Source organism: Protomyctophum parallelum (assembly GCF_964188405.1).
Source record: "Protomyctophum parallelum genome assembly, chromosome: 1".
In the NCBI taxonomy this organism is placed as follows: Eukaryota; Metazoa; Chordata; class Actinopteri; order Myctophiformes; family Myctophidae; genus Protomyctophum; species Protomyctophum parallelum.
This window is the reverse complement of record NC_139697.1, coordinates 62,826,283-62,845,055: the sequence shown is the minus strand read 5'-3', so window position 1 is coordinate 62,845,055 and position 18,773 is coordinate 62,826,283.

Genomic DNA, 18,773 nt, shown 5'->3' with positions numbered 1-18,773 from the left:
CACCGGTATCTGTTCATTTTTAAAGCCCTCTCAGGAATGCTCCCCCCTTATTAGAACATTTGTTCTATGTTAGATCCCTAGAATGACAGCATTCTGTGTCAGTGCCTCCTCTGCTTGGATTGAGAGTGAGGGTGGCTCATGATATTTCCATTCCATTGGGAACTATGCACTCCTGCAATTACAGCCGGAAGAGAAAGCCTGAGAATTCAGTGGACCTATATTTGTTTAACCAGAAATAGCCAAACCATAAAAACTGACCTGGTCAAGGAAGGACAGTGATATATAGCTCTGGTGGAGAACATTTGAACCATTAAGAATGTTGAGCTAGACGGGAAAAGCAATAGAGGACAGAGGTTTTATACTGTACCAAAATAATTTCCTGCAGCGAGATACACTTTGTGAGTCACGGTGGATAAGAGTGTCTGCCAAGATGCCTAGATTGTAAATAATAAATTGTGATAACGATACGCTGCCTGGTCGGGAAACAAAGTAAGTCCAGTCGATGCAGGAAACCCCAAAACAACACAAAGCAGTTATTTAAGGGCCCATTTATTGAGCCACACTGCAAACAGGTAAAAGGAAATCAATTGGGTGCATAATAAATGTGTACACAATAGTGAGGCGGACGCAGTGTAATACACACTCATGAAGGAACTTCTGTAATGAAACTGATAAGACAGCCATGTCTTTGTTTGACATTTGACTGTCAAACGTCAGCCGCGTATTCCCTCTGTTGCTATATGGCAGTATTACCCTGTTATCATGAAAGTAATTGGCATGTGTGATCAAGTGATGATGTCAAAATTATTATTATTAATCTTTTTTATTTGTTACCTTTGTTACCTACTGTACTGGCCAAGAACAATTCACAGGGACTTTTTCTGCAGAAGATTTTGTTCTTGCTGGAATCAAGGAGACTTTTCTTTAGTCTGTGCTTCAAAATGCTGTACCATAGGTAGGATGTTGATTATGCTATGTCATCAAACCTTTCGAGAAATTATTGGTACACTCTTTCCCCATCTACTGGACACAACTGGGAACTGTACTTGTGCAAGATGAAAGCTATGAAAGGGATCCTGTTACATTCTGTGATGATCCTGTCTGTTGTAGTGGGAACTGAAGAGTATGCAGTTTACAGTTAGAGTAAATGCTTTTGGGGAATTACAGAAGCTACAAAATGTCACCTTTTTAATACACTGCTTGAAAGTTCTCATTTGTGACACAATAGAAGATTTATTTGGCCAATATTAGCACAATTAAAAACAAACAAGCCAAAACATCCTGGCAGTCTGAACTTGTAACCAAAATGATGAGGAAACTGATCATTGCTATAGAGTGTTTATTCAGTAAGAAGTCTCCATGTCTTGCAAGCTCTTCATTAAACAGGAAATGAATTTTCAGGTCGAGATACCAATCGTATCCAATCAGGATAGAGAACTCGGGATACAGATTAAACAAGTGAAATTGGAAGTGATGACACAAAGAAACGAGCAGACAAAATTGTAAATGGAATACTACATAATGAATCTAACAAATGGGTACTCTCTCCTGATTGGCTGAAACTGTTCAGAACAACAGATAGCAATGATTACTATCAGAAAAAAAAGTGCTTTAACCTTTAAACCAAAAAAAATAAAAAGAAAGAAAGAAAGAAGTCTTGCTTCAACTAAAAAAAATGCCACTTACCCTACCCTTTAATGATGTGTGTCAAGAATAATGAGGAACAGGAATTAATACATAGAACCAATTTATAGAAAGAAAGTAATGCTATGCGTTTACAATGCCCCCCAGGCAGTTCCCTGGTTTTGCCATATGGAAAGTCTGCCAGTGCGCTGTCATATTACATTTCTATCCTCGGGCAAGCCAATCTCACATTTCAATGAATAGCGGCGGCTATAACCGCCCCCCCCTTTCCACCACCACCCTGGAGAACAGTGCCCTTAGAGGGGGCTGGGGGGGGGGGGGGGGGTGGGCACATCCCAACTGTGCTCATCGCCGTCCACCACTCCTCACTGTCCCCCAGGAACACCCGCCAGCGAGTCTCCATGTCACAGTGAGTCACTAGTCCCCTGTCTCTGTGACACAAACTGGCAGCCATGGTTCCATTTATAGAAAGAGAAAGGGATAGAATCAGCTGTAAGCCTGTTTACTTTCGGCGGAGGAAGCGGGAAGGTATATCTATTTTCTAACAAGAACTTATGTGGACAAACTAAAGCATACATGGGAGTGTGCATACAGTCGTCCATACAGTATATGACATCAAAGAGCTTTTACAGTACTTTATACTCCATCTATGTGGATATATAGAACTCATTTCAAGCACATGCTTATACACACACAGGCACACTTACTCAGCTTGCAGTCTTGTTTATTCTGTCCATGGACCAGCTGCAGTGGGCTGTTTGCATAAGGAGAGGCTGCAATAGGAGTTTGTCATCTTTGGCATGCATAGAGAAAGGAGGCTAAATACCAGCAGAGGGAAACTATCATGAATCTTCCAATATGATCCACATACAGTAGCTGCAGAGAAAATAAAATGGGCTCTGCTCTCTCTTGAGATTGCACATCTCCTCCGGAAGTTGGTCTTAATAGCTGTTAGTTGCCAACTTAAAGTTTAGGGAAATATGGAGATCTGATAATGAACAACTTACCTTTCTGCCCCAAAAATTGTTCTGTATATGAAACTAGCTCAAACATTCTACCACAGTACAGTACAGTACAGTACACGAGGGACTGAAAACCCACAGTAGCTGCATGCTAGGCTATGATTCATAACGGGTAACTCAAGTGATCTACTCTACCGTACAAGGCATGCAGGTTGTTGACTGCAGCAGCTGCTGCTTGGTTTTCTTGCTTCTTTGTAATATATCTTGTCTTATCTTGTCTGTATATATCGTGTGTATAATGTGTTTCTTGTTGTTTTGTTTTTGTCTGATGACACTAGCAACCTGTTTGTTTAAATTGCACAGAAGGTGCCATGGCAAACACAAATTTGCCATGCACCTGACCTTCCACAGGGGAATTTATCAATATAAAATTGATATAAAATAAATGCAAAACAGCACCAACGTAAGTCATAGGCTATTATGTTCACTTACGTACCATATTACAAAAACATTCTAAAGTAAACTTTTAAAAAGCAAATATGAACATTAGAAGCTGGTTTCCTATGCAACTGCTGAAATGAATGGTAAAATAATTTACCATTGAGCTTATTGAGCTGGCTGCTTTATATGGGATCAATTTAATCTTGGAAATAAGAGTCCAGAGGGAAGCACACACATCTATAAAAAAGTCTTCAGGTGCTGAACCAAATCATACGTATAGGATTAGTGGAAGGAGGTCCGCACACTGTTATATAGCTCCCAGAATAATTGTCTCCACCAGGCCGAAGGCATGGGAAGAGAGTATTTTTTGCACTCCATCCGTAAGTGTGTGTGAGTGTGTCCGTCCGTCCGTCTGTTAAGTTCATACATAACACTAATCAACTTGCTTTTTAGTCTGATTTAGTGATTTGATGAAAGGCTAACACTGTGGAAGAGCCTCCTTTGATTATGATTCATGATGCTGATGTTGTTGTGTTGTTGGTGGGGTTTTCAACTGATTGTGAAAGAGGGACCCTGACTTCTAGAATCAACCTGGGGACCACTGTTGTGTTGGGTGGGGATATGGGACCACTTTCTGACTTCTATAATCAACCTGGGGACCACTGTTGTGTTGGGTGGGGATATGGGACCACCACCCTGACTTCTAGAATCAACCTGGGGACCACTGTTGTGTTGGGTCCCACTGTTTCTCAACCAATGGTCCACTGACTATTAATCATTTCCTAATAATAAATGACTCAACCAGACAATCCGGTGCACTTACATGCATTATAGGTCATTCAGTTCACTGTTTATCAACTAGTGGAAAGACATTTTTTTAAATCAACAAATCCTACATTACTATAAATGAATGGTCAGGGACCACATGCAATACTTCCACGGACCACCTGTTGAAAACCCCTGGGTTAAGGCATCTTCTGACAACTAATTAAATTAAAACCTCAAATAAAAAATACAAATATTCAATAAATTATGAATGTCCTATAAGAAAGTACAATAAAGTAGGCTAGTTTTGCCTAATTATCAGAATAATTAACTAAATTGAAACCAAGTTTCAAATATCAAATGTGCTTATTAATGCTTACTAGAGCAGTGCCCGTTGGGAACTGACTACTTGGAACGATGCAAGTTGGAAATGCATGCCTCACCCAGTTATTATGTATGTGTCCCTTTTTATGCCCATTATGTGGCGTTCTGATTCTGAATCGACACAAATTATTTATACTAACCCTTATCCGTTGTGAGATATCCCCCCCCCCCCCCTTGTGGCCGCAGGGGGTACTGCACCCTGGGTGCGTTTTGGCATTTTTTATTCACTAATACATTCATTATTAATTTATAATTTGTTAAATTGGAAAAAGGGTCAATGCCTGTGTGAAAAGTGGGGGCGATTGGTGCAGGCGGTGAGGAGATATGGCGGTGTTTCTGACAGACAGACACACATTCAGACAGACAGACAGACAGACAGACAGACAGACATTGACTGAATTATAGTATGATTATAGTATGATGATGATATGACTTGCTAGCGCAGGCTGTGGCAACTTTGCAATTGTAGTATAAGAGATAAAAGTGAAAGTGATTAGGTCTGTTGGTTATCGGGAGTCGAACCCGCGGCATACTGCCAGACTGGATTACCAGCCAAGGTGCCTGCCCCGCTGAGCCACGGCCCAAGCCTATATATGAGACGATTTTAAGATTAAAATCTTCCGTGAACCAGGGGATGAGCAAGTGACGTCAGGAGTTCGCCGCTCTATTTTCTGAAAAGTAATTGTTTTGTTTTTGTACATACAAGGTTTCCACATGACAGCGACGATATGATTCTGCCAGAGGAGGAGTGGGCCTACACCTTTCTGTAATGTCTTGAATGCAGATTCTCAGTAATACTATAGGCTATACTAAATACTAAATAAATATACTAATAAACTGCAATCATGTGGACAGATTCAGAAGCGCATTTTCCACATTTCACACCAGGTTTCTCAAGCAGCGGTTGAAACCCTGGCTCGTGCTGTGTGATAATGGGAACTAGTAAACCTTCAGAATGTTATTTCATGTTATTTTCATAACTCGACTTCAAAGAAAATGACAGACTATTTCAGATGGATCTCTTTAATCTCTGCTCGCCTGAAGATGAGCTTTAACAGAAAGTTGAGGAACTCCCTGTTCAGCTGCTGTTATTTAATATGCTTGGTTATAGAATACATCTGCTGCTGGGTGTGTACTGTAAGTAATCGTACCCCAATATCTGCTTCCATCTCTACAAAATCATATGTAATAACACGGTGAAAAACCTACAGTACCTGTTTCTGCTGAAAGTGACTTCATACATCTCGAAAAGTAATGAATCAAATGAAGCTGAATCATTACCGTGATTTAACTCCCTTAGGTTAAATGTGAAAATTTTAAAAGAAATGTATTATTATTATTGTTACTAATAGCCCTACTCTATCTTCTATGCAAAAATGGAAAAGCAGCTTTTAAGCTATACAACTATTTCATTGACGTGCTTCTTCCGAGTAAATATTTATGATGCTGTGTCATCACAGACCTGTCTTTCTTTGTCTTTGGGACTCCACATAATGCTATTGCTGCAATAAATTCTAGCAGTGCAGGTTTTGAAGCATTGCAGGAATGAGTGCAGAGATTTGCAGAACCTCTGCACCAGTCTATAGCTATGGGTACTCATGCAGATACATACAGTACAGTACTGCAATATGCACCAGTCTATAGCTATGGGTACTCATGCAGATACATACAGTACAGTACTGCAATATGCACCAGTCTATAGCTGGGTACTCCTGCAGATACATACAGTACTGTATATGTCTATAGCTGGGTATAGACATACAGTACTGCATATGCACCCCATCCACATAGGAAGATGTACACATTGTTTATAAACTAATAAAAAAACAATAATAATAATTATCATAAAAAGTTGAATTGTAATGCCAGTGTCGATGCTGCCTTTACAGCTTTCACATTCACACACACACACACACACACACACACTGCGTGTGACTGGGGCATGTGTGTGTGCATGTGCGTGTGTGCGTGCGGTTTGATACTTTTTTTGTCCCAACATGTTTGTTACGCATTTCTTTTTAAGAGGTTAAGAGGTTTCTGAGTCAGTGTCGAAATATAGTGGCCCTCTACATGGTCAAAGTTGCCTGCTCCAGTATACACACACGTCTTTTCTGCTGTTTGGTGCTGCTGAGCTCTCCCAGTCCCAGATCCTTCCACATACTACACACACACACACACACACACACACACACACACACACACACACACACACACACACACACCACATCAGACAACCAGCAGGGGTTGCTATTGCAGTAACAAGGTTGATCCCCGATAGTGATGGCTACACTATACAGGCGTTGACACTGTCATTGTGTTGGATGATGGGGCACCGCACCCGGCCAAGCCAGAGGCACCGCTCCCCGGGAACAGAAGCAGGCAGGCCTGTGTGGTGGTGGCTGGTGGGCGAGTGATTTACAGTAACTCCACGCCACCCGGGGCCGATTCTACAAAAGTAATGCCTTCTAAACCAGTAGTTCTTTAAAAAAAAAAAGTTCAAATCTGCTATTTTATAAAAGCCAACGCGAAAGTCTAAGATGACACGGATGCTTTCAATGGTGTAATTGAACAGAGCCTCTTTCTATCACAGTGTGAAACGGGCAATCACTTGGCCAAGTGGTCCAGGCGCAAGCATGCCACATATAGGCTTCGGCCTGACAGTGCGTCGGGTGTTCGAGTCCAGTTCATGATGACCTTTGCTGCGTGTCTCTGCCCTTCTCTCTCTTCCTCTTTCCTGTCAATCTTGTCTTGATACTATCAATAAAGGCAGAAAAGCAAAACAAATATAATATATTTAAAGTGCGTGCGTTATTTCTGGACCCCTTATGTTTCCCTTCAAGATGAAGCCAATCCTTTGCATCAATCTCATTATTGTTGCATTGTGAGAACACTGATCTTATTCTCACGAGTCATCTTTATTCATTTTTTGTTAATTTGTTCTTATACTGCTAGTGAAGATTAATGTCTTAGTAATAAATGCATGCATGCAATGCATACATGCGTGCACCGTGCGTGTGTGTGTGTGTGTGTGTGTGTGTGTGTGTGCAGTCATCCACCCCTGTGAGTGTGTGTGTGTGTGTGTTTGTGTAGGACTTTCCAATGCGTCACTGCAGCCTTCCGTCATCATGTCATTGTTTTACTAAAAACCTTTTAAGACGTTCAGTTACGCTTCAGATTGTTTGGGGAGTTGGAGACCATTGGCACAACTGGGAATGCTGAATTAAAAATGAAGCTTCCACTTTCTCCCTCAACTGTCAGTGAACTGTCTAACCTTGTTAGGTTGGACAGATTTTCAATCTTCCATCTGTGGAGACTTGCACAGTTGAAACATTTGTTGGCAGCTCTATGGATTTCACTTTCAGAACTCAACATCAAATGAGACTATAAACAAGTTTACAAATAAAGCAATTTATTTTTTACTTGTTTAAAAAAATCTATTCTCTACATTGACTGGTATAAGCTTGCGAGGGAAACCATAACTTCTCACATTGGGAACTCATATATTCTATAATTCATGCCAGTGAGAAGAAAACATACAGTTTCATAAATACAGTTCTATAGGACAATATTCTGTTGTTGTGTGCCACAGTATCTGTTGTTGTGTGCTACAGTTCTATGAAAACATTTTCAGATTGCAATTTTGACAAAACCATGAGTCATTTTTATGAAAGAAATGGAGGAATGTATGGATGAAAGAAGCAGCTGGGTTTGACAAAGGTCAAGGCCAAATTATTATCCCCTTCAAAGCACAGGAGAGTTGAACCCAGCTGGGAAATACAGTAACAAAGCTGGGACACAGTCCCATTCTGTAGTGTGGGGGGGGGGGGGGGGGGGGGGGGGGGGGAGTGACAAATGGTTCACAGAGTATCCACTCCTAATGCCTGATTTACACTTGGTTGAACACGGCCGATCTACAAGCTCATATCCCGTTGCACCGTATTATTCAGGCTTGATACAAATCGTCATTGACAAAAGATCTACATTCGCTGGATTTTCCTGGGCAGCCACCTGAACAAAACCTTGCACAGCTTCTTGCTTTTAACCTTTGACTTGGTCATGCTCTTCATAATATTGTCTGTCAGCAGGGCGCGGCTGGGATGCTGGGCCTGAGGTGAAAGTGGAGCGTTACACTTTGTTGCTGGATGATGATTCAGAACCTCCGAGAAACTCCGCTCTTGCTGCCGGAAGTCATACTCCACACTGTAAGCATACAGTACACGCAGTGCAACATGACTAACATCATAAGTCTTAGTTACAAAATCACAGGGACAAATACTGTTATAGAATGAAGCTGAAATCTTGTAGGCTACTCTGTAACACAGGTCCATTTGCTTACATTTGTACACTCTTAATATAGATACATAAAAGCGGAGTATGTTACTGTGCAGATACAGTATAGTGATAAGCATGTGGTTATATTCATGGTTTAGGCATTGTTTTTATCGTCGTTGTGTCAATATCATACTGTAGTGTACAACCTTTGTCAAGAGTGACTGCAATGTTATGGGGAAGCTTGCTTTTTCTCTAGAAACCTGTCTAGTCAGAATCAAAATTCAGACAAGATTCAAACGGACGGCGCAGGCAATACATCAACTTACATAACCCTTTTTGTGATGTGAAGACGCTTTCTGCCCTTTTTAAAATAAGCTGCTCAAGGGGAAATGTTTGAATATTTCAAGATTAGGCTGTCTACTTTGTGCTTTTGTACTGCAGCACAAGATACACTTTCCAGTGCTGGTTAGCACAAACAAACTATACTCAATTCTTTGAGGGTGGGGAAGTGGTCATTTAAAATGTTGTTTTCACTTTTCCATCCTCCATACAGTATGTTTCATCTGGTGGATCACACACAATCCAGGGCTGAAAAAGCATGAACAAAATAGTTGGGCGGAAGAATGCAAATTATAGCACCTTCTTGTCTGTGTTAATTTGTGTTATATTATATAAGTAATATAACATGGACTTAAAGCATTTATTGATGCTGTTCAGCCCATTGCAGTGTGTGTGTGTGTGTGTGTGTGCGCGCGTGCTCATGTCTAATATGTTTCTGACCCTTGCCACAAAGATAGTAATACATTTGGACGGCAGTATCACCATATAAAGATATCTCGCCCTCGGAAATGTACCAAAACGAATGTCCGACTTTCATAAAATGAATGTTTGTAATCTGATTTGCGGAGTGGCACGGTTAAATCATACCATTTAGTGACGGTATACACAAAAAGCTAATTTCTACTTTATTTTTATGGCCATGGTCCAAATCATTAGGGTAGGTATTCTGAATCTGCAGACATAATAGTGGACTAATTATGTGTCAGCAATTTTGTAGGGTAGTTCCAAGCCTTGAGCGAAAACTATCATATACCGTCCACTACAAATGATGCAGAATGCACCTCAAAATGTAACAAACCATGTACATTACATTGACCCACATGACCTGAAAACAGCAGATCAGATATTTTCTGCAAAAGCTTTCCCCACAATAACAGAAAACATACAATACACTAGTATAAGCCCCGAGGGGTTCCACTCAACCGCATGGGGTTTAACCCATTCTGACCTGAGATCAGATTCATACGAGGTTTCCACTGGACACACACTGGTCTGATCAACCCATTCTGACCTGAGATCAGATTCTAAAAATGTCAATCGTTCTTCGTTTTTTTTTTCAAAAAATAGCAGACCTACAAGCTTGTAGATCTGCTATTTTTAAATAGCTAAAGCACGACACGATGCCAACACCAAAATGGGTTCCCGTTCAGAATGGGTTTAAGTGTATAATGCAAAGGGGCAGTGTTTGGCGGTAAAAAGGGAAGAGGAAAAACAAACAGGACAGCAGTGAGGGAGATGGTGTACAAATATAATATGCACCTTCCTCTGTAAAAGTTGTTTTTACGTTTATATTTTATAAATTATAATATTTATAAATTTGTATTTATGACAGAATTATTTTTTATTGTGGGAAATCTTTTGATATATTTTGGTTAAAAGCAAGTATACCTTGCTAAACTTCACCCAGCATCTAGAAATGCAATTTTCAAACAGGGCAGACGCAATTCTTTGATATCAAATGTGTTCCGAACATGTTGTTTTGCTGACTCGTTCTTTATACAGTATAGAGATTTTATTTGTAGCACAGCCTATATTCACAAATCACAATGCCAGTCAAATTGGCTCTTAAATAATGAACTTACCTATAGACTATGCAAGCGGTCTTCTGGCAGGTTGAACAGTGTTTCAGGTCCTGTCCAGTGGTGTGGCATCGCCGACTACAACAGAATTATAAACATGATCATCAATCATTTCATCATTTGTATTTTTATCTCTTTTTCTCATATACTGTAAGTCACCTTAATTGGGAAGAAAAAGAAGAGCAAAATTGCCAAAAGGGCAGGGGGTGCTCTAGCACCCCCTAGTGTCTATCTGTGCACGCCACTGCCAAGCAGTGAGGCAATGAGTCCCATTTGTATCCAATCTTTGGTATAACCCGGTCGGGGGATTGAACCCCGACCTCCCAATCTTAGGGCGGACACTCTACCACTGATTTGAGCTGGGTCCCTTCTCATATAATGACATCAATCCTAATGAGCACAGTATATCATGGAGTGGTTCAGAGGAGCTAGAAAGGTTAGAAACATAAATGTGGCCTCAGAGTCACTCACAACTCATTAGCAAACAGCCATGGATAAGAATGATTGACAGACACATTGCTTTAAATCCCGTTATTTGGGCCAGAAGAGTTACATAGCCAGAGGAAACTCTCAAAGGCACGTCTTTTTGAAAGGCAATCGGAAGTCTCTCTCTCTATCTCTCGCACGCAACGCACGCACGCACGCACGCACGCACGCACGCACACACACACACACACACACACACACACACACACACACACACACACAGACAGAGCGTTTATCACAAGTTAGATTACAGTAATCTATCTATAATAATTGCTATATTACATGGCCATTAAGTGTTTCACTCTGTGCAGCAGCTAAAGTGACCATAGTAGAGTATTACAATCTCTCATGGAGCATTTTAATAATAATCAAAGTTCATGACCTAATATTTGAGCTGTCTCTGCGGGAACAGGTCAGTCTGGGTACCTTAGTAGTATAATTGGACAGTTCAATCTGAATCCAACATTGAAACATCCTGTTTTTGGCCTGGACGGTTAGCTCAACCGTCTGGGCACCTAAGCTGCTAAGCCAGCCTGACAGCGTCAGCATCCAGACGGCCTTTACCAAATCTCTCTCCCCATTTCCTGTCAGTCTACTTTCAACCTATCAATAAAGGCAGAAAAAGCCAAAAAATATCTAGAAAAAAAAGAAACATCCTGTTTCCTAAGGTACCCAGACCCATAGGACCATCCATTATTTTCTTTGTGATTATTCTATAGAATACATTTCTTGTATTTCAATGAATCAATTAACCACTAACACACAACAAAGCATAAGTGCTTTGTTGCACAACAGTGCAAAAGTAGTGAAAATAGCCGATCTACAAGCTCACAGCGTGGCGCGACTCAAATCTAGATCAAAGTTCAGCTGTGCCTGTGATGTTATGTTAACCAAGTTTCACGATATAGACCGGTGTCGGGCACAGCGACGTATATGGATAAAATGAAGCCATTGCATCTACTCAGTATAGTCTCTTACCCATCGGTACGGGCATGGTACATCTCCAGGTCATGAATAATGTTGAGTAGGTTACTGATCTTGTCCTGGTTGGCAGCCAGGCTGGCCTCCACATGCTGTAGCCTCTGCCAGAGGCTTGCCGATGTGCATGACTGCGGGGACAGGGGCAGCAGTGGGGCTGCTGCAACGGGGTGCGAATGAGACAGGCGGGAGGTTCCCAGGCAGAGGCGGAGGGCTGTTGAACTGGACTGTGGGGGCGGTCTGATTGTTCTACATTTCCCAGCGGAGCTGAGGCGCGAAAGGGCTGCCAAGTGGATCCACGATGCCGGCAACGTGGAACTACTGCTGGGATCTTCAGTTGTGTCCTGCGTATAAAGATCTCCCACTGTGTTTAAAGGGGCCTGTGAAATGTCTGTTGGGAGTTGGACACTTGCATGTGTCTGTGCTGGTGATGACAGGCCTGAATCACAATTTGAGGATTCAGATATTTCCGTGACGGGAGTGACATATGTCGGGCTGTTTGCCTGTGACGTGATGAGGGGGCGGGGCTTGCAGTTTGTATGTGCTAAGACAGAAGGTATGGACCCGTGTGCATGTCTCTGTTCTTCTGTGTTGGATTCAAGTTGAATATTTACGTGCTCGGCTGCTGCGCCCAAGCCAAATGGGTCTGTGTTTAAATGTGTCTCCTCTGCTGTGTTGACTTGTGGGTGTGTAGTACTATGTCTATCGTGCGTTGTGTCTGCATGACCTGGCTGTGGTTCTGCGTCTGCACACCCCGGGAGCGAGGGACTCCGTGACTTCATCAGATAAATTGCCTGTGAGACATTGCCATTTTCATGGTGATTTGACTTGCTCTGAATAAGTGGTTCGGAGAGAGGGTGCACTTTGGCTGTGTTTGTCGCTGAGTTAGTACTGAAAGTCTTGGTTGGAAGGGGTTGAACGGTATATTGCATGATTGTGTGGCTGCCAGTTATGTGTTGATCGGTGGACATTTCAGAATTTCTTCTGATGTGTTGTTGTATGTCCGAGTAAGCTGTGTCCAAAAGGACTAGACGTTGGTCATTGTGATTCAGTAATGTGTTTGCAAAGTTATCATGAGTCATCTGTGGCGCACACAGCATACCTGAAGTTGTTGTGGGCTTCTGACGACCGGAAATGTCATCATAGATATCCAAGTCATTACAGGGATTAGTTGTGATATCTGTTGTGGTTTGAATTTGACAAGTTGTATATATGTGGTGTGCTTTATCGAGGCTAGGCCCTTTTACATTGTGCATTACACCAGTTGATTGATGAGGGGAAGTTGTTTGTGAGAAAAGAATGTTGCTAGAGTTTGCACTCAATGCTGTATATTTAGGGAAGGTAATTGTGGATAGTGATTCTTTAACACTGGGTGGAGTGTTCCTAAGGGGTATAACTTTATATAGTGTACTAGGAAATGGAGGTCTGCAGCTTGGAGTTGTAATGGTATCTGCCTTGGTGATAAGATTGGTGAGTTTAGGTGTTGTGTTCACAGAATGAGAGGGACTCACTGAGCGTAAAGCATTAGAAAGCTTAGGGCTCAAAGCTAGGTATGGTACCGGTTCAGAGTTGTTAGATTTGGGTGGCTTTAAAGTGCTCAGGGTTTTGTAGGGTGTTATTGCATGAGCAGAGTAGCTTGTGCTATTTAGGATTGCAGCATTAATGTTAATGGACGTGGCCTGTAATGTGTAACTCATAGGTTTAGTAGTATTCTTGGTGCTAGTGTGTGCAGTTAAACATGTAGTTGTGCTTTTATTATTAGCTGGGGTCAACATGTCGTCAAATGTAGATGCTGTACATGTATGTGCTACACTAGCAGGGTGGGGAAATGCTGTTGAATGCACTGCGCTGTCTAGGAAATAGGGTTTGAGAGGGGGTGACACACTCTCAGCCCATGAAGATGTGGCTGTGATGGATTTCTGAACTGCATCAGTCACTTTAGTTGTGATGGGCGTGTTTGCTGTTTCAAGCGGACAGATTGCTTTGGACTGGTGAGTGGAGTCCGATAGGTTATTCACTTGTGTTGAGATAAGAGATTGTGTTTGTGTTATGCATGTGTCTTGAGAAGTGTTTGAGGCTATGTTTATCGTGGATGCATGCTTTGAAAGGATGTGCACAGTTTTCTGTGGCGTGTTGGCTGTTTTAAGAGGTGTGGTTGCAGTGTTTGTGTTCGAGGGATCACAGAGGGAGGTCGCATGGGGCGTGTTTTCAGTGTCTGCAGGTCTAGTAGGAGTGGCTGTGTATGAATAAGCCACGTCTGACAGAGTCGTGTGAAGTTGTGTGTTTCCAGGTTTAGGATGAAGACATGTGCTCCCACAGTGTGACGTGTGATATTGTGTTGCAAATGGTGGTGCGGTTGTAGGATGTTTAGGGTGAGTGTTTGGATATGGGAAGTTTGACTTGGTGGCTATGGCCAACTGAGGTGGCATTTTGAATCTTGTCGGTCGTGGAGTCTTTCGGACCTGTGATTGTTTTTCTAGGGAATTCAAGCTGACATCGTCTCGTTTTGTTTCAATAGTAGCATTAGTGACTGTGATGGTGTTGGTGTGTAAGATGGCTGTGAGGTGCGTGGATGTATGGTGGACTGTATGTGTCTGTAACGGACTAACCAGATGATGCCCAGTGTTCCCAGCGGTGGAATGTACTGGACATGAGGACTCTGGTGTGTTTGTCTGTCTCAACTCTTCACTATTTAAAAGTGTTGGTCTGATAGTTAGGTCAGACCTTCCATCTCTGATTGAAATGGCTTCAGAGTCTTGGAAATTGCCTTGCTTGGCTTCTCTGTGTATATCAGTCAAGAAATGTGGGGTAGCTGAGAATGAAGTGAGCGTGGACTTCAGTTTGGTTCCCTCTGGGCATACACCGATAGTAGCGCTCCTCTCTTCTAGAAGGGTCAGTCCAGCCGCTGCATTCTGTCTCCCACCGCATTGGTTGCATATCTTTTGTGGCGCTCTCAAAGGTCGGGTGGCAGATAACAGCTGTGCCTGTCCAGACTGCTCCACACAATGACCTTCAAGCCTGAGGTTTGGTTGGTCCATTCCAGAGAGAGAGGTTGCACTCTTTGCAGGCACCGCCTCATCCTTACCGTCAATGCTAATCCCACCAATAGCCTCCGAATCAACCACGCTGCCATTGGTGTAGCGGGCGTTAAGTTTCAATTTAGGCCTGGCAGTCACTAGACTCCCGGAAAAGTGCGGATTGGTCTTGATTGCCTTGGCATAACAATAAGTCCCAGCACTCAGATGACACGAGGGCACGTCCTCAGAGGGCTCACCCACGAGCGCTTTGAAAGACACTTCTTTTTTGGTCTTGGCTTCCACACTTCTCTGTTTTAAAATGCTCTCTCTTTCGTTCTTCTTATACTCCTGTAATGCTCCTTCATCTTTTGCACTTTTCTTCATAACACTGGCTGGGGATGTTTGACCAGTACAGTGTTCCGCCTGGGAAGCAGAGGTGTCCGCTGCAGGCTGCTGCTGGAATGGGGTTCGTCTCATTGCCGGCGACGTCTGAACACCGACGCTGCAATGAAGACCCCACGTGAGTGGCAGTGCTCCCCCGGCTCGCTCGCCGCCGTATGTCTTCCAACTGCGCATCCCGACCAGGGCAGGAACCCCTAAAACTGGCACCGGGGTCGCCAGGTCAGCAGCCCGTCTCCCCATCTTTGTTCAAAACCAACTTGAAATGTCTGACGACCCAAGTGAGCAGGAGCACCTCCTTTCACCAGTACATTTTGTCTAAAAGGAAGAGAGACAGAAGGTTCAGAGTGAGGCTGTTGAAACGGCGTGAGTCGTTAATAAAAGCAGTTTAAACAATGTGCACAACTATGACTATGGAGATTGGAGAGGGAGCCGCTTTCATGCAGCCTCACTCCCAATCTTCCGCCGTAGTCTGAAAACCCACCTTTTCAGACTCCATCATGGCCCGTAGCACTTGCCCTACCCACTTAGATAGCACTTTATGTAGACTTAGATAGCATTTTAAACAGACTTATAGCATGTTACGTAGACAGCACTAGAATTGCATTTCATGTAGTCATAGCACTTTATAGTACACATGTATAATATATATAATATAGTATAGTATAGTATGTATAGTTTACATATTTAGTTTCATTATATAGATACTCCACTGTTACGTTACTTAGCTTACGCATGTTTCATGATAACGTAATAATGTGATGTATGTGATCCATGCTTTTTGTTATTGCTTAATGTAAATCGCTCTGGATTAAGGGCTGATTCATACTCCTATTTTAGAGCCGATTAAAAGTCGGTTCGGCGCTGTAGAGCCTACAATGTGACGGCATTTTAGGTTCGGGGGGGGCGGGGACCGTACTAAAGTCGGCTCTACGGTGCTACTGACATTTTCTGACGCGCCAAAATCATTTCGGCACTACAGCGGTATTTCCTCATTCATTCAGCCCAGCTTCGAGTTCAATTTGTCGGCCGTGAAGTCAACGAAACACCGGTCGTTTGGAAGCCAACTTCCAAATGCTTGTGGCCGGGAAATGAGCTCTGCAGAGCGGGTACAGTAGATGCCTCTCGCTGGTCGTGTGATCTGGCTGACAGCTGTCATCAGACCAGGCGAAAATGCGAGGGCTCGGGTTGTAAACGAACACACACACACACACGCACACACGCGCACACACGCGCACGCCTGACCAATCACGGTAGACTACCAGCTCAGCGGCGCGAATATTGATTTTTTTTTTCTCTACACAGCCTGCTGCCTACCTATTTCAATCTTCCCGCCCTGCATATTCTTCTTCACTGCCCGGCCCCTGCGTCATTCTTTTCTTTGTTTTATATGTAATTAAATAGTTTATCTTAATTTATTGTATAATTTGTATTGTTGATGAATTGTGAACGAGTGTGAGGGGAGAACGAGAAGAGAGGAGATTGGGAGAAAAGGCGCATATATGTAGGTAGGAGGAGAGGAGGTATAGCTATGGATGGAAGAACGTCTGCTAAATGCCTAAATTGTAAATTGTATGCAGCAGAGATGGATGGATTGATGGATGGATGGATGGATGGTAAGTGATTTTCTATTTAATTATTTTGGTATTAATTGCTGTTTGTGTTTGTTCAATAACAGGGGCCTCTCTGTCTCTATATTGTCAGGTCTGGATACCAATTGTATCCAATCAAGAGAACATACTGTAGAACTCATACAGGATGCACAAGTGAAATTGGAAGTGATGACACAGAAATGAGCGGACAAAATTGGAACACTATAGCAAATTGAAGCTGATGAATGGGTACTCTCTCCTGATTAGATGGAATTTGTAACCCACCTGAAAATGTATTTTCTGTTTAGCAAAGAGCTGGAGAGACGGAACACGCCTCTGTTACGGAGCAAACACTCCCAGCAATGATTATTACCAGAATATTCTGTTTAACAAAAAGCTTTTTGTTTAAAAACAAAAGCCCACACCCACACACTACCACAATGTAGGCCTATATTCTATCAAATTATGTATAACATAGTCTAAATATAATATCTACCTATGAATGGAGTTAGACAATTAACAGTGGATATTAAATAGTGGATGTTCATAATATACTGATTAGTTAGAGAAAATTAGCGAAATGTGTGGAAAATCTGCAAAGAATATGCTTACCACTAGCTTTCTTCACAAATGTGTTACTATTACATATTACTATACTACAACATATACATTTGTACCAACCCAACTCCCTTGGGAAACTTTGTGACAGCTGCTGAAAGTTGGGGTACCATTAACAACCAATATAAGGCAACATCCCCCCAAATCTTATTATGCTTTAAATAGCATGTGACATGTCAAACTAGGGGGTTTTCATGATGCTGAATCCATTCCAAGCATTAGTTTTGCACGAAAACACTCCTTGGGCTAAATTCGGCCATAGCCACTTGCCTAAATGTGCCCAAATGTGCTGACCTCATCACATTTGTGATGACGGCTATGGCCATTTTTAGGCGAAGGAGTGTTTTTTGTGCAAAACTAATGCTTGCAATGGATTCAGAATCATGAAAACCTCCTAGTTTGACATGTCACATGCAACTTAAAGTATAATGATATTTGGAAAATGTTGCCTTACTGTATATTGGTTGTTCAATGGTACCCCAACTTTCAGCAGCTGTCACAAATTTTCCCAAGAGAGTTGGGTTGGAACACATCTGTGAAGAAAGCTAGTGGTAAGCATTTCTTTTGCAGATTTGCCTCACATTTAGCTAATTCTCCCTTATTAGATGTACAGTATATGAACAATGTCTGTTGGCTTTACAACAGATATAACAGTGAATATGAGTAAATACCACCACTTGAACCCCAGTATGGCTATTCTGGGGAGAACATTCGCCAGGAATAGCAGATCTACAAACTCACACAACGTGATCCGTTTTGAGCTTGCAGATCGGCTATATCTGACGAAGAGATGTCAGAATCAGGTTTATGGTCAAGTCACAGTTTTACAATTAAAAAAAAGTGGGTGAAATTCGTTTTTGTGCCCAGAAAAGGCCAATCTACATCTACAAGCAATCTACGGTGTGGTGGAGATGGAAAAGAAGTGGTCCAGTTAAGTCCGTTTCACTAAGACTAGAGGGTTTAAAACCACTTAAACCGTATATGGTTGAGCGGAGTCCCTCAGGGCTCTGTGCTAGAGTGTTTTCTGTTATTGTCAGGAAAGCTTTCGCTGAAGACGGCCGATCGATGTAAGCTTGTCGATCTGCTACTTTCAGCGAAAACTTTCGCCGCGATCAGGATGCTGGGGTTTTAAGTGGATAAATCTGTGTCTCAAGACAAATCATTGGGCTGTACTAGGCTACTAAGTGAGAGCGAGTAGCTGTTTTATAACGGCAAGTCTGTATTTCTGTGCCACTATTTCAAACTAGTAGGACACACCGAGCTAGCTTGCTTCTTTGCAGAGTAAAGTCTGCATCG